This window comes from Ctenopharyngodon idella, chromosome 23 (assembly GCF_019924925.1).
Source record: "Ctenopharyngodon idella isolate HZGC_01 chromosome 23, HZGC01, whole genome shotgun sequence".
Lineage (NCBI taxonomy): Eukaryota > Metazoa > Chordata > Actinopteri > Cypriniformes > Xenocyprididae > Ctenopharyngodon > Ctenopharyngodon idella.
The window spans coordinates 17002050-17015505 of NC_067242.1; positions in this window are offsets into that span (position 1 = coordinate 17002050).

The following is a 13456-nucleotide window of genomic DNA, read 5'->3' on the forward strand; positions in this document are numbered from 1 at the left end:
TGGGATACGGTAAGGTTAGGGACAGGTTTGGTGGTATGAAAAAATTTAAGGGTGGGTTGTAATTTCATGCAAGCATCTTTAAATACAAGTACAATGTAAAAACATGTATGCAAACAATAAGTGCATTGTATGACTTTAAAAGTTAGTACATAGTCGTTAAAGACACTTACTATGAAGTGGGACCAATTTATTTAGCACATATAACCGTCTAATTCAATAATGTTATGCTGCATTCACACCATGTTGTAAATACTGTAATTTCGAGATGACAACTCGTGACAACTAATGCTCTACTGGGTGATTGCCCTGCACGCTTAATAAACAAACTCCAGCAGGTCCAAAATGCAGCAGCCAGAGTTCTTGCTAGAACCAGGAAGTATGACCATATTAGCCCGGTTCTGTCAATACTGCATTGGCTCCCTATTAAACATCGCATACATTTTAAAATCTTGCTAACTACCTGCAAAGCACTAAATGCTTTAACTCCTCAGAACTTTAGCAAGCTTAACTCATTATAGTCCTTCACGACTATTGCAATCTCAAAATTCTGGCCAGCTGATAATACCTAGAATATCAAAATCACCTGCAGGTAGATCCTTTTCCTATTTAGCACCCAAACTAAGGTCTTCCTAGCCTTGTTTGGGAAGCAGACACACTCTGTCAGTTTAAATCTAGACTAAAAACCTCTTTAACCTGGCATACACATAACACATTTTCACATTTCTATAATTTACATCCGTTAAAGGATTGTTAGGTTGCATAAATTAGGTCAACCAGAACCAGGAACACTTCCCATAACGCCAAATGTACTTATTACATTGTAAGAAGAATGCCATCTACGCAAATATTAGTCTCTCTGTTTATCCTGAGGTTACCGTGGTCAGCTGTATCTGGTATGTATCCAGATCAGATGGTGGACCTGCACCTAGACAAGACCGCAATGCAGCCCTGAATGTCAGCAGAGATCTTGTCAACTAGACAATCCCCTGTGAAGGCCTCTTTGACACGACAGCCATCGCCACAGATCCTCAGCAAAGACCACAAGAAGCAGACAAGTCCTCTGCACAGACCTATGATCAGCTTCGTCTCCATACTGGCGTGATGAATCCGATCTTCAAACAGAAGGAACTGGATGAAATATTTAAATGATACAATTCACATATAAAAGGGAGCTCTCAGAAAATTCCCAGTTTACAAGTTGAAATTACGAGTTCTACGAGGACGTGAACACTTTTTTATTTCTACATGCTGTGATGTGTTAAGTTAAATATTTAAATTTTTAATATTATCTTAATCTATGTTCATACTAAAGGCTTTCTCTGCAATACATCATTACATGCTGTGGTAGGTGTTAGACAGATGGTTAGTCTTTATTACTCAACCATGACCCAGGTCACGTCTGTGGGACTCCTGATGTCTTCTCTTATTAGGGTCAAGCTTCCATTTGACTTTTGACCTGTAGGGTTGAGGTACTAGAGCCTGCTCTAGACACTTATGTTCAGGGGTCAGTCCCGAGTCCAAGAGCTGGCATCTCATTCTGTCTTAAAAAGAGCCGCTAAAAACAGCTATGAGACTTAAAGGCATTTTGTTGTGTCTAAATTTTACACACTGTTCTCTATTAGGAACTAGGAAACCAATTACGAAATGCATGGATTAACCTGTGAGTACAAAGTTACATGGTGGACAAAATCTGCACACTTTGTTCTGTTAATAAGTGTGATGGATTTTTGCATGTTATTTAATATAATCACTTCTTTGTGCTTCAGTGCTTTGAAACCATGATGGCTGGTTTCAGGCACTCTGAAAACAGGTTAAGAATTGATACCGCAAAGACCTATTAACCAATGAATGATTTCATTGTGTTAGGGGAGTAGTGTGTCTTGCATCATAACCACATTGGGATTTATTTTTTATTTTTTGGAGTTGCCATTTTTAGCAAAAATAAACATTTTGCCCAGTTCATACACTCTTAGAAAAAAATGTTCAATGGAGTTTTATAACCCTATAGAGTGCTTGACTCAATTTTAAAGAACCCTTTCTGCCAAATATATTCTATATTAGGGGAAATGTCTTAATGTTGTGTTTTATCAAATCGCAAAAGATCGCTCAGCTCTGTGTCTCAGATTACAGTGAGTGAATGCAGTGAACTCCATCTCTGCATGTGCTGAATTTAGCATGCATTTGGGAACGTAGCGGGCATGAGTTAGTTGACGATTACAACATTTCACAAGATTTGTAATTAGATGCGTTTGTAAACTTGCTTTCCACCAAAGTAAACCTCGACTGTAGTTTCCGTCATAATAAAAGCTCACGTGTTTATCTCTTTCAAATATAGAAATTAGGACAAAACTAATTATGAAAGTTTCATTTATTTTTCAGTGCATTCAGTACGTTTTACAATATATGGCTATTATATATGGTTACTACTGTCATGGGAATAATATTTTAACTATTATTATTATTATGTAATGAAATGTAGACTGATACACTATATCACAACTAAAAGAGGGTTAAGTCCCGTAAAAGGTTCAGGTACAAGTCAATGTACAGACTTTGTTCTTTGATCAATTTGCACAAATGAATATGGGTTGGAGCTCTTAATTTTGAACTCTTAAAGTGCACCAGATTGATTAATTTAACTTTAAAATGTACAAAATTTTCTTCCGGGGGAGCATGCCCCTAGACCACCCTACAGTGACGAGGTCCACCCACCACAGGTTGACAAAATCCTGTCAGAAACACTGGGTACAAACCTTGATGAACCGACTGCGACTTCTGACCCAAAGACCCATGTAGACTGGGAGGAGTGTGTCCCTCAGCAAAACTGGATATTGCTCAGCTATCTTTGCTACAGAGTCACCCCAGAGCTGAAAAACAAAAGACACTGTTATCAGTCCACTAAATAAATTTATGTTCAAAATTAATTTAGTAAATTTGTTAATTTTATTAGAAAGTCTTGAAGTCTTCCTAAAGAGTACCACAAAGACCAAGACCTTTTAATTCTGTAAATGACAATGTAGATTAGAATAACTTTGTTAAAGTCTGGGCCAAGACAGACATTTGATTGTTCACTGAGTCTTTTAGACCCTAATTTCCTTTGACTATGCCAGCAAAATATAGAAATACCAATAACCTATGATAGTTCTACTTGAACACTTCTGAAATTGCAAAGTATTTCAGTTCAACAACAATTCAAATTAATTTATTTCAACAGTTTTGATGTCATAAAGTGTTTCATACATTAAAACAGTGATTACTGTAGTGACTTACTATATATTTCATGTTTGTGGCTGAGGGGGAACACTTGACTGTTACAGAAATCAAGAATTTCTTGCTTATCATTAAATGTACGTTTTGAGAAGATTTGAAGCATCAGTGAGATCATTTAGAGGCACGGGGCTGGTTGCTGGTAGAGATGAAGAGGCAGCGCCATTAAAGGCTTATAGAGGATATACACAAGAGCAGAATATCAATAGCCAAACGGGTTTCATTCATTATAGACATCCCACCATATCACATGAAATCAAAGCCATTTCTTTCAAATAATTTCTGCCTGCAAAATATAAAGTATAACCTATAATATATTAAAAACAACACAAGAGTCATTTCAGCTTCTAAGTCAATAGTCCTAACCAGAGTCTCATACAGTCATATACTGTTTAAAAACTCTTCATTTTTGAGCAACTCATGGATTTCTTCAGGACTCAACAATTAGTTTTGCCTAATACATTTGAATAATGTTATATAATAGTTTTACAAAGGAAATTGAATGTTTACTTCAGTAGGTATACACAGGTCGGTTTAAGGTTGTTGCTTAATATATCTACTAATACATTATTATTATTTTTGCAATGTATGAAGCTAGAAGATCATAGACTGTAAAAAAAAAAAAGAAATTCCTTTTTTCGTCAAAATTTATCATCTCTATCACGGTCACACTCACGTGACATTGCTGTGGTGAATTGGCCACTCATGACAGTTTGTATTATTTGCATGCGTTTTAAAGCCATATCAGTTTAAACTTATAATGTATAGTGAAAAAATGCAAATACGGTGTTGGTAGCACATCCTGGGCTGCGTTTCTCAAAAGCATTGAGCTAAATTGGTCGTAGAGACGACGTCTTTTTATGGAAAACGCAGCCCTGATAGGTAGCATGCTGCTGTCTATTCTGTTATGAGAATCAAAAACAGAAAATCACTCAGTGCTCTTGCCTGAATAACTTTAGTACCAATTTCTTACCCAAATATTCTCTAGCGAGGAGATCATCATAGCGGACCACATACAACCAGCGCACTCAGGGGAGGAGCTAATGGTTTCTGTCGCCAGTTACGGGCGGGGCCTGTTTCCATGTGACGTCACAGCAGAAAACCATTATAAATAAAGCGCGTTAGAATGTTTCGCGGTTCGCTTTGGAGACAGTCTCTCAGCGTTGCGTACATATGTGGATCACATTCACAAGTGCTATTACCATAATGGTTTATGTGGCGACTTAAGGGCGGGGCCTGTTTTCATGTGACGTCACAGCAGAAAAACCTTTATAAAGCGCCTTAGTTTAGAATGTTTCGCGGTTCCCTTTGGAGACAGTCTTTCGACATTGCGTACATATATGGATCACATTCACAAGTGCTTATAATTTGCGTTTTGTGTACATATTTTTGTTTTTCTTCACCCGTTATGGAATAATGAATATTGATTTCTTGGTCACACATATTTGCGCAACGAGAATTTCAGGCATGTGGAAAGTAAGAAATAATATCTCTACAATAACAAGACAAGCAGGCATGAGACTATAACAGATAACAGAAGAGTCACCGAAAGTAAGATTTGACAAATAACTATATTTAATGTTTAAAAAAGCTAAATGAAATCTGAAATAGTTAAATTTATAATGAAACATAGTCAGATGACAAAGCAAAACTAGTGCCCAGATATAATTATTTTAAAATATGAAATCTGTGGTGAATTGGCCTTTTTGTCATATTGGTTCCTAGATCTGGTGCAGCACTCTGGGCGGGACTGACCAGCTATGTGCCCATCGCGCAGTCTGTTGTAGTCTGCTTATCCAGAAAACCCTTAACCACCTACAATTAGGGAAAAGCTGCCCTTTCAGGTCAGGAATGTAGGGAAGTTGTGGCACTGAATTATGTGCGGGACAACTAGCAATGGACCAAGACTTCACTCTGAGCATTGCATACCTTGGCTAGTTGGATATTTTGGCAAAGCTGTCAGTTCACCCCAAGTAAACACTTGGAGTTAGGACTAGGGTGTGTCCTGTAAGGTTGCGGTGGGTGGGACACAGGCCACACCCTAGGTTGCCAAAAAAAATGACAAACAACTATTTAAAAAAAAGCTAAATGAAATCTGAAATAGTTAAATTTATTATGAAACATCAGTCAAACACATTTTCAAGTGACAAAGCAAAACTAATGCCCAGATATAATTATTTTAAAATACGAAATCTGTGGCTCAGTCTGTTGTAGTCTGCTTATCCAGAAAACCCGTAACGGCCTGTACAATTAGCGAAAAGCTGCTCTTTCAGGTCAGGAAAGTAGGGAAGCTGTGGCACTGAACTATGTGCCGGACAACTGGATCAAGACTCCACTCTGCGCATTGCACACCTTGGCCAGTTGCATATTTTGGCAAAGCTGTCAGTTCACCCCAAGTAAACACTTAGAGATAGGACTAGGGTCTGTCCTGTAAGGTTGCGGTGGGTGGGACACAGGGCGTACCCTAGGTTGCCAAAAAAAATAGAAAAACATTTACTTTAAAAAAAAACTAAATGAAATTTGAAATATAGTTAAGTTTATACTGAAACACTGTAAAACACATTTTCAGATGACAAAGCAAAACTAATGCCCAGATATAATTATTTTAAGATACGAAATCTGTGGTGAATCGGGCTTTTTGTCATATTGGTTCCTAGCTCTGGTGCAGCACTCTGGGCGGGACTGACCAGCTATGTGCCCATTGCGCAGTCTGTTGTAGTCTGCTTATCCAGAAAACCCTTAACCGCCTGTACAATTAGGGGAAAGCTGCCCTTTCAGGTCAGGAATGTAGGGAAGTTGTGGCACTGAACTATCCCAGCAGCCATATCACCCTGTAGCCCAAGACTGGTTACCCACTGAAGCTAAGCAGGGCTGAGCCTGGTTAGTACCTGGATGGGAGACCTCCTGGGAAAAAGTAGGTTGCAGCTGGAAGAGGTGTTAGTGAGGCCAGCAGGGGGTGCTCACCCTGTGGTCTGTGTAGGTCATAATGCCCCAGTATAGTAATGGGGACATTATACTGTCAAAAAGCACTGTCCTTCGGATGAGACGTTAAACCGAGGTCCTGACTCTCTGTGGTCATTAAAAATCCCAGGATGTCCTTCGAAAAGAGTAGGGGTGTAACCCTGACGTCCTGGCCAAATTTGCCCATTGGCCTCTGTCAATCATGGCCTCCTAATTATCCCATATACTGATTGGCTTCATCACTCTGTCTCCTCTCCACCAATAAGCTGGTGTGTGGTGGGCGTTCTGGCACAATATGGCTGCCGTTGCATCATCCATTTTTTTTTTTTTTGCCAAAAAAATGACAAACAATTATTTAAAAAAAGGTAAATGAAATCTGAAATAGTTACATTTATAATGAAGCATAGTCAAACACATTTTCAATTGACAAAGCAAAACTAATGCCCAGATATAATTATTTTAAAATATGAAATCTGTGGTGAATTGGCCTTTTTGTCATATTGGTTCCTAGCTCTGGTGCAGCACTCTCTATTCTGGTGCAGGAATCTCACTGGAGAGGCCTATCTGCTTCGAGTGTAACTAAAACGAGCCAATGCACATTGGCATGCAATCATATGCAGCAGCTGCTCGCCTCGCAGCGCGGGTATATAATGAGCAGCAGGTGCCTTGCATCTTCAGGTTTTCGCTGAGGAGCCGAACAGGTTAGGCGGCAGCATCAGTGGGGTCCAGTGACTGTGGCGACGGGACGTATGTCTCTGTTCCCCTCTTCAGGGAATGAGGGTTACCTTTGTAACTGAGACGTTCCCATTCAGTCGGTCACATTTGACGTACGTTGGACAGACCGACGAATAGGAATCCCTACCAAAGCGCCACAGGGGCTGCCCCCTTCCAGCTCTCTGTGCAAGCCTCCTGCACCCCCTTGCCTACGGACGGTGGGACAGGGCTAACACAGAGAGTGTCGATCACTGCTGTTCCCCAAAAAACCCATTCAGTGAGACTATTGGATAACACTGGGAAAGCATACCTTTTCACTGAAAAGGAACACTGCGGAAGCCACATCCTTCCTCGAAGGAGTTATGTGGAGAAGTACATATGGACTAACCCTGTAGGGCTTTACTACATATGGAAGTACTGGGGTGACTCCAACCTGATGAGAGGTGGGTTCTTCCAGAGGGAAAGACACAGGCTTCGTTTAGGAGCAACCGTGGAACTACACATATGGGATCCCTGTAGGGTCACACATATGGTACCCAGCCTAAATCTGGTTCTCAAGGATACAACGAAGTATAGGCCTGGCGCCAGATGCTCTGCCACGTCGGCTGCCGAAGGGAGATCAGAGGACTCAACAGGGTCTGCCTTGTAGGGACTCTCTGGAGTAATAAGCGCATGTAAGCGCAGCAAGCCGACGCTAAACCGAGGCCTCTCCATGCCTCTGACTGAGGTCAGAACACGGGAGGAGACCGGCTCGACACGAAGGTTTTAGAATCTAGCAAATGTGTTAGGTGTCGCCCAGCCCACAGCTTCTACAAATATCTGTCAGCGAGGCGTCACGAGCCAGCGCCCAGGAGGATGCAACACCTCTCGTAGAGAGAGCATGCAATCTGAGCGGGCAGGGAGAGGCTGTCGCAAGGAGTGCCAGTTCCGGGAACCAGGTCCGGTTGGGCCAATAGGGCGCAACTAGCAGGACCTGCTCCTCGTTCTCCCTGACTTTGCACAAGGTCTGTGCAAGTAGGCTCACTGGGGGAAACACGTATTTGCGAAGGCCCCGGGGCCAGCTGTGTGCCAGTGCATCTATACCGAGTGTTCCCTCGGACAGGGAGTAAAACAACCGGCAGTGAGAGGTTTCTGGTGAGGCAAACAGGTCTACCTGAGCCGCTCCGAACTCTCTCCAAATCAGCTAGACCACCTGGGGGTGGAGTTGCCACTCTCCCGGCAGCGCAGCTCGTGAGAGCTCGTCAGCCACACGGTTGAGCACACCAGGAACATGAATGGCACGAAGCGACCTCAGATGCTTCTGACTCCAAAGGAGGAGATGGCGGGCGAGTTGCAACATGCGACGGGAGCGTAGACCACCTTGATGGTTGATGTACGCAACGGTCGCAGTGTTGTCCGTGCGGACCAGCACATGCTTGCCCTGTAACAGCCCTTTCAGGCGGCTCAGGGCAAGACGTACTGCTAGCAACTCGAGGCAGTTGATGTGCCAATGCAGTTGGGGGCCCGTCCACACCCCTGATACTGCATGCCCGTTGTATGTGGCACCCCAGCCGGTGGCAGAGGCATCTGTGAACACCACAGCATGCCGGGACACCTGCTCTAGGGGCACCCCTGCCCGAAGAAACAAGGGGTCCGACCACGGGCTGAAGGCTTGGCGGCATTCCAGAATGATTGCCAGTCAGAATGTGCCGGACTCGGGCGTGAAGCCAGTGCTGAAGCAGTCTCATTTGAAGCAACCCAAGCAGGGTTACTGCCGCTGCGGCTGCCAAATGCCCCACGAGCCTCTGAAAGAATTTCAGTGGGACCGCTGTCCTGCCTTTGAATGTATTCAAGCAGTTCAACACCGACTGAGCACGTTCCTCTGTGAGGTGTGCTGTCTGTTCGACCGAATCCAACTCCATACCTAGAAAAGAGAACCTCTGCACAGGGGAGAGTTTGCTCTTTTCCCAGTTGACCTGAAGGCCCAACTGGCTGAGGTGACTGAGCACCAGGTCCCTGTGTTCGCACAACTGATCCCGAGACTGAGCTAGAATAAGCCAGTCATCGAGATATTTGAGGATGCGAACACCCTGTTCTCTCATGGGAACAAGGGCTCCCTCCATGCCTTTCGTGAAGATGCGGGGAGACAGGGCCAGCCCGAAGGGTAGGACCTTGTACTAATATGCTTGACCCTCAAACGCAAAGCGCAGGAATGGCCTGTGTCAAGGGAGAATCGAGACATGAAAGTACGTGTCCTTCAGGTCAATCGCTGCAAACCAATCTTGGGGACGGATGCACTCGAAAATGCGTTTCTGTGTGAGCATTTTGAATGGTAGCTTGTGGAGGCTCCAATTCAAAACTCGCAGTTCCAAGATCGGTCGTAACCCACCGCTTTTCTTGGGTACAATGAAGTAGGGACTGTAGACCCCTGACCTCATATCGGCTGGAGGGACTGGCTCTATTGCGTCCTTAGCCAGTAGGACCGCGATCTCTGCACGCAAGACATGGGCATCGACAGCTTTCACTGCAGTGAAGTGGACGCCCTTGAACTTGGGGGGATGCCGGGCGAACTGAATCGCATAGCCGAGCCTGATGGTCCGAATGAGCCAGCGAGACGGACTGGGGAGCGCTAACCAGGCTCGCAGAGACAGTACAAGTGGGATCAAAGGGACCGTAGGCGTACCCGCAGTGGGGCAGCGAGGAAGAACGCAGGGACGCGGCTCAGGAGGCTCTCTTAGCGGCCCTGTAGCTGGGTCTGAGTGTGCTGTGCAACACTTACCTGGTTCCACGGTCGGGCAGGGGGCGCAGGAGAGGCTTTAGCTGCCTACTCGAACTGCATGCTGCTGCCCTCTGGCGAAGGAAGAGGGGGATGAGAGTGGTGTTTTTTTTCCTCCCACTGCTCTCCGAGCCCTCTTCAGACCCAGAGATGGAAGAAACTGCTCTTTTTTTTTGAAAATTTGGGTACCACTGGCTGTTGGGCCAGCAGCGGAACAGATACAAACCCAACAAAGGATTTACCACCCGGCCCTCCTCCGGGGGGGAAAAGCAGCCCCACCCATCTTTGGGTCGCCCGTCCCAGGGGTGATTTTTCACTAAGCACTTAAACAGCAGCAGAGACGGGTGGCGTCGTCTCCCTGCAGCGGACACAGTAGAGCAGGCTGTGCCAGAGTTTTTTGCAGGGGATGACACCCATGGCAACGAGCAGACTGAGGGGCGGCCCACGAGGAACTCAGTGGTTTGTCGGGGGAAGCTCCCCGGTCTGCTACTAACTGAGGAGAACTGCTGGGCTCAGTCCCCGACAGTGTCGCCGAAAAGGCCACCTTGTGAGATGGGAGCACCTGAGAAAGCGTTTTTAGCTTGACGACCTCTCGCACCTCCGCAAGGTAAGCCAGGGGGCGCTTCTGGACCACTGAGGTGGACATCGTCTGGCCGAGGGCCTGCGCCATGACTTTGATCACGGTTAGTCAACAAGCGCAGCTCAACCACCGCTCAGAACTACCCTCATGCATTAAGAGTGCCTTGGCCTCCCATGCAGGGTGGGTGTGGTCTGCGCACAGCCACCCCATCCAAGAAGGTAGTGAGAGAGGAAAAAAACTTTATGCAGATTTTGGCACTTTTGGCATTCCATATTTATGGCACCAATATAGCTCCATACTGCCAAGTTTTCCATGCACATCCGGAACACCCGGGAAAGCATGGCTGTAAACTCTGAATCTGAGTCAGCATAAGCACACACCATTACAGTGGGCAGCGTCACCCTCATTTCCAGAGCATAACAGCCCTCTCTCCGATGCTGCAATCGACATCTGACCCTCAGCTGGAGCCCTGAATGAAATGCTAGGTTATAAAAAATACTATCTTCTGTGTGTGTATTAATAATTAATAAATACATGATTTGTGTGTGTCCACTTTACATTAAGTTTCACTTTCACAGGTTATTGTTTGTAACTCATGAATAAATGGTTCACAGGTGTTCACTTTACATAATTTTTTTTTTCTAGTGATAAAACATAATTAAAAATGATTTCAAACAAAATTAATTAACACTAAATTGATAAAATGATCCCATGATGGAAAGGTGAAGCGCTTGACGGAACCTTTTAAAGCTCTATACAGAATCTTTTCTTCTAAGAGTGTACTTTATATTTTAAACCTCAAAAGCTTTTAACTGAGAAAAATGACCAGAAAGGAATGTGAATAAAGGGAGAATTTCACAATAAGGCCTTGCTTTGAATCAGAGACAAAGTTTGAATTATTTTTATTTTGCAGTTCTTCAACATCTTCCCTAGCCAGATTTTACACCCTCAAATTACTGTAAAATAGCTCATCATCAATCCTGAGGTTAGCTAATTTGCTGTGTCTGTTTGACAAACTACCTTGTTTAAAGCCATATAGCTTTGCACTAACACTCTTTTTTGTTCTCTGTGCTTGCACTTAAATTATTTCCTTTAGTTCTGTTTCCTATTTTAAGCTAAAGGTCTCAGTTGAATTGCAGGTGCAACCTATTTTTTACAACCTGTAAGAGGCCCTGAAGAACTCTGCAAATTCCTCGAGTCATCCATGATGCCCAGAGAGAGACTGATAAATGATCACTTTTAATCCATGGCAGAAATCCATACTGTAAAATACAACCAAAAGAAATCCACATTTTTGAACACAATGATTGTGTATGATTTAGGTGTTCAATACACACACACACACATACATATGTATGTATATATATACACACACAGTTGTATTAAAATAATGTTATATTATAAAAGATATATAATAAAAGTAATGTTACTACACAAAATGGTTGTTGTTGAAAATGCTACATACAGTAATATAGCATATCTTTCCCCCACCTGAAAGCGCCTACAAACAGGGGAACTTGACTTTTGGTGTTCTGACTTTAATGCTTCTGTTTGTGCATTGGACTGTCATATGTGTTTAGTACATGAATGGCTCCCTTGAACAAACTTCAATGGCCCCTGACAGCCCAGGAAATGACTGGATTTGAGTTTCTGCCTTGATCTGACAGTCTGTCTCCATCAATGGGGCAAAGTGAGGTATTTGTTTTGTCTTTCCTGAGTCCCTGGTGTAACATTTACCCTTGTATCTCTGATCTAAGATCAGCTGTGTGTTTAAGTGAAGTGTTGATTGAAAGGACTGGGTGTATGTTTACTGCGCAACAGCTTTCCACATGTTTTGTTCCATTTGTTCGTACATTTATTTAAGAAATGCATTGTTTCTTGGAGCATGAGATCCTTTTTTGTGATTTTGTGAATATGTAAGCAATAAGAAAAGCAGCTTTACAGAAATACTTTTACTTAATCAGAATACTTTTCTATTATCAGTCAGAAATGAGTGTAGCAAAGTAATGTCCATTTGGCAGTGATATACAGCACGTCCTGATTTTGCTGAGTTAGATGTGTTTTGTTGATCCTGGGACAACATTCCTGTCTGAAAATTTAGTCCTAACCATATAACTACCCCTAAACCGAAGTCTACCCATAAGTTATGCCCAAAATGATAGGTGAATAACACTGATGTAGAAGCACCTCACCCTGGTTGTAAGCCTAAATTTGACAAAATGTTGATCCAGGAACATGTTGCACTTTGTGAAATCAGATACTGCATACAGCTATAATATATGTTGTTATGTGCTTAGTTAACATCATGTTTTCAGTTAAGTAGACTCAACAAACATGTTAGGCAACAATTACAACTTGTGCTTGTAATGATTACAATATAGGATAATTAACAATTATAAGGATAATATTTGATAGTTTTGTATGTCGATCCAAAGCTGGCGTAATCTGAAGTCTTCACTACTGTCTTTGCAAATCTGAAGTCTTGCTGCTCAAAACTCAATATAGTCTTTACACAACATGTTGTAACATTCTATTTAGCATATTATCCTGAATTAATTAAACAAATATCATTAAAATCTGATATTTCTATGCATTTATCCTTGTTAAAAGAAGTAAACTTTTGCAGAATTTTAAAAAGAGTAGGCTACTTATTAAGGAAAGAATACTTGAATGTATTGTTTTCATTTTCATTATTATTTATTTAATGATAATATCATTAATATCATTAATATTATTATCTGCAAGTACAGTTTTTAAAAATTATACTTTTAAGATTTGATTTGAAGTACACCACAAATGCATTTTCAATTACGGGTATGCACTTTATACATATTATACTTCTTCAGTTTTAAATCACGACTTTACATCAACAAAAACTGAGATCATAGAAGCACATAACACCACTTTCTAGTGTGTGTTTCTGGGTGGCCATTTTTTTCATCTGCTAGCAAGTATTCACAAGACCACAGGCTAGTACAAGTGTTTTATCTCAACCTGTATAACAAGCACTTTAAGCGACTTGCAGACCTTTCATGCAGTAAAATCAGCTCTGTGAAGCCCCAGGGTTAGACATCACAGTTTCACATTACTGTGAAACAGCTGGCACCTTTACATTTCATTTCTCATCTTTGCTGTTGAAACCAACAGAACATACAGGTTGGTGTCGAGTCGAGTCTTCT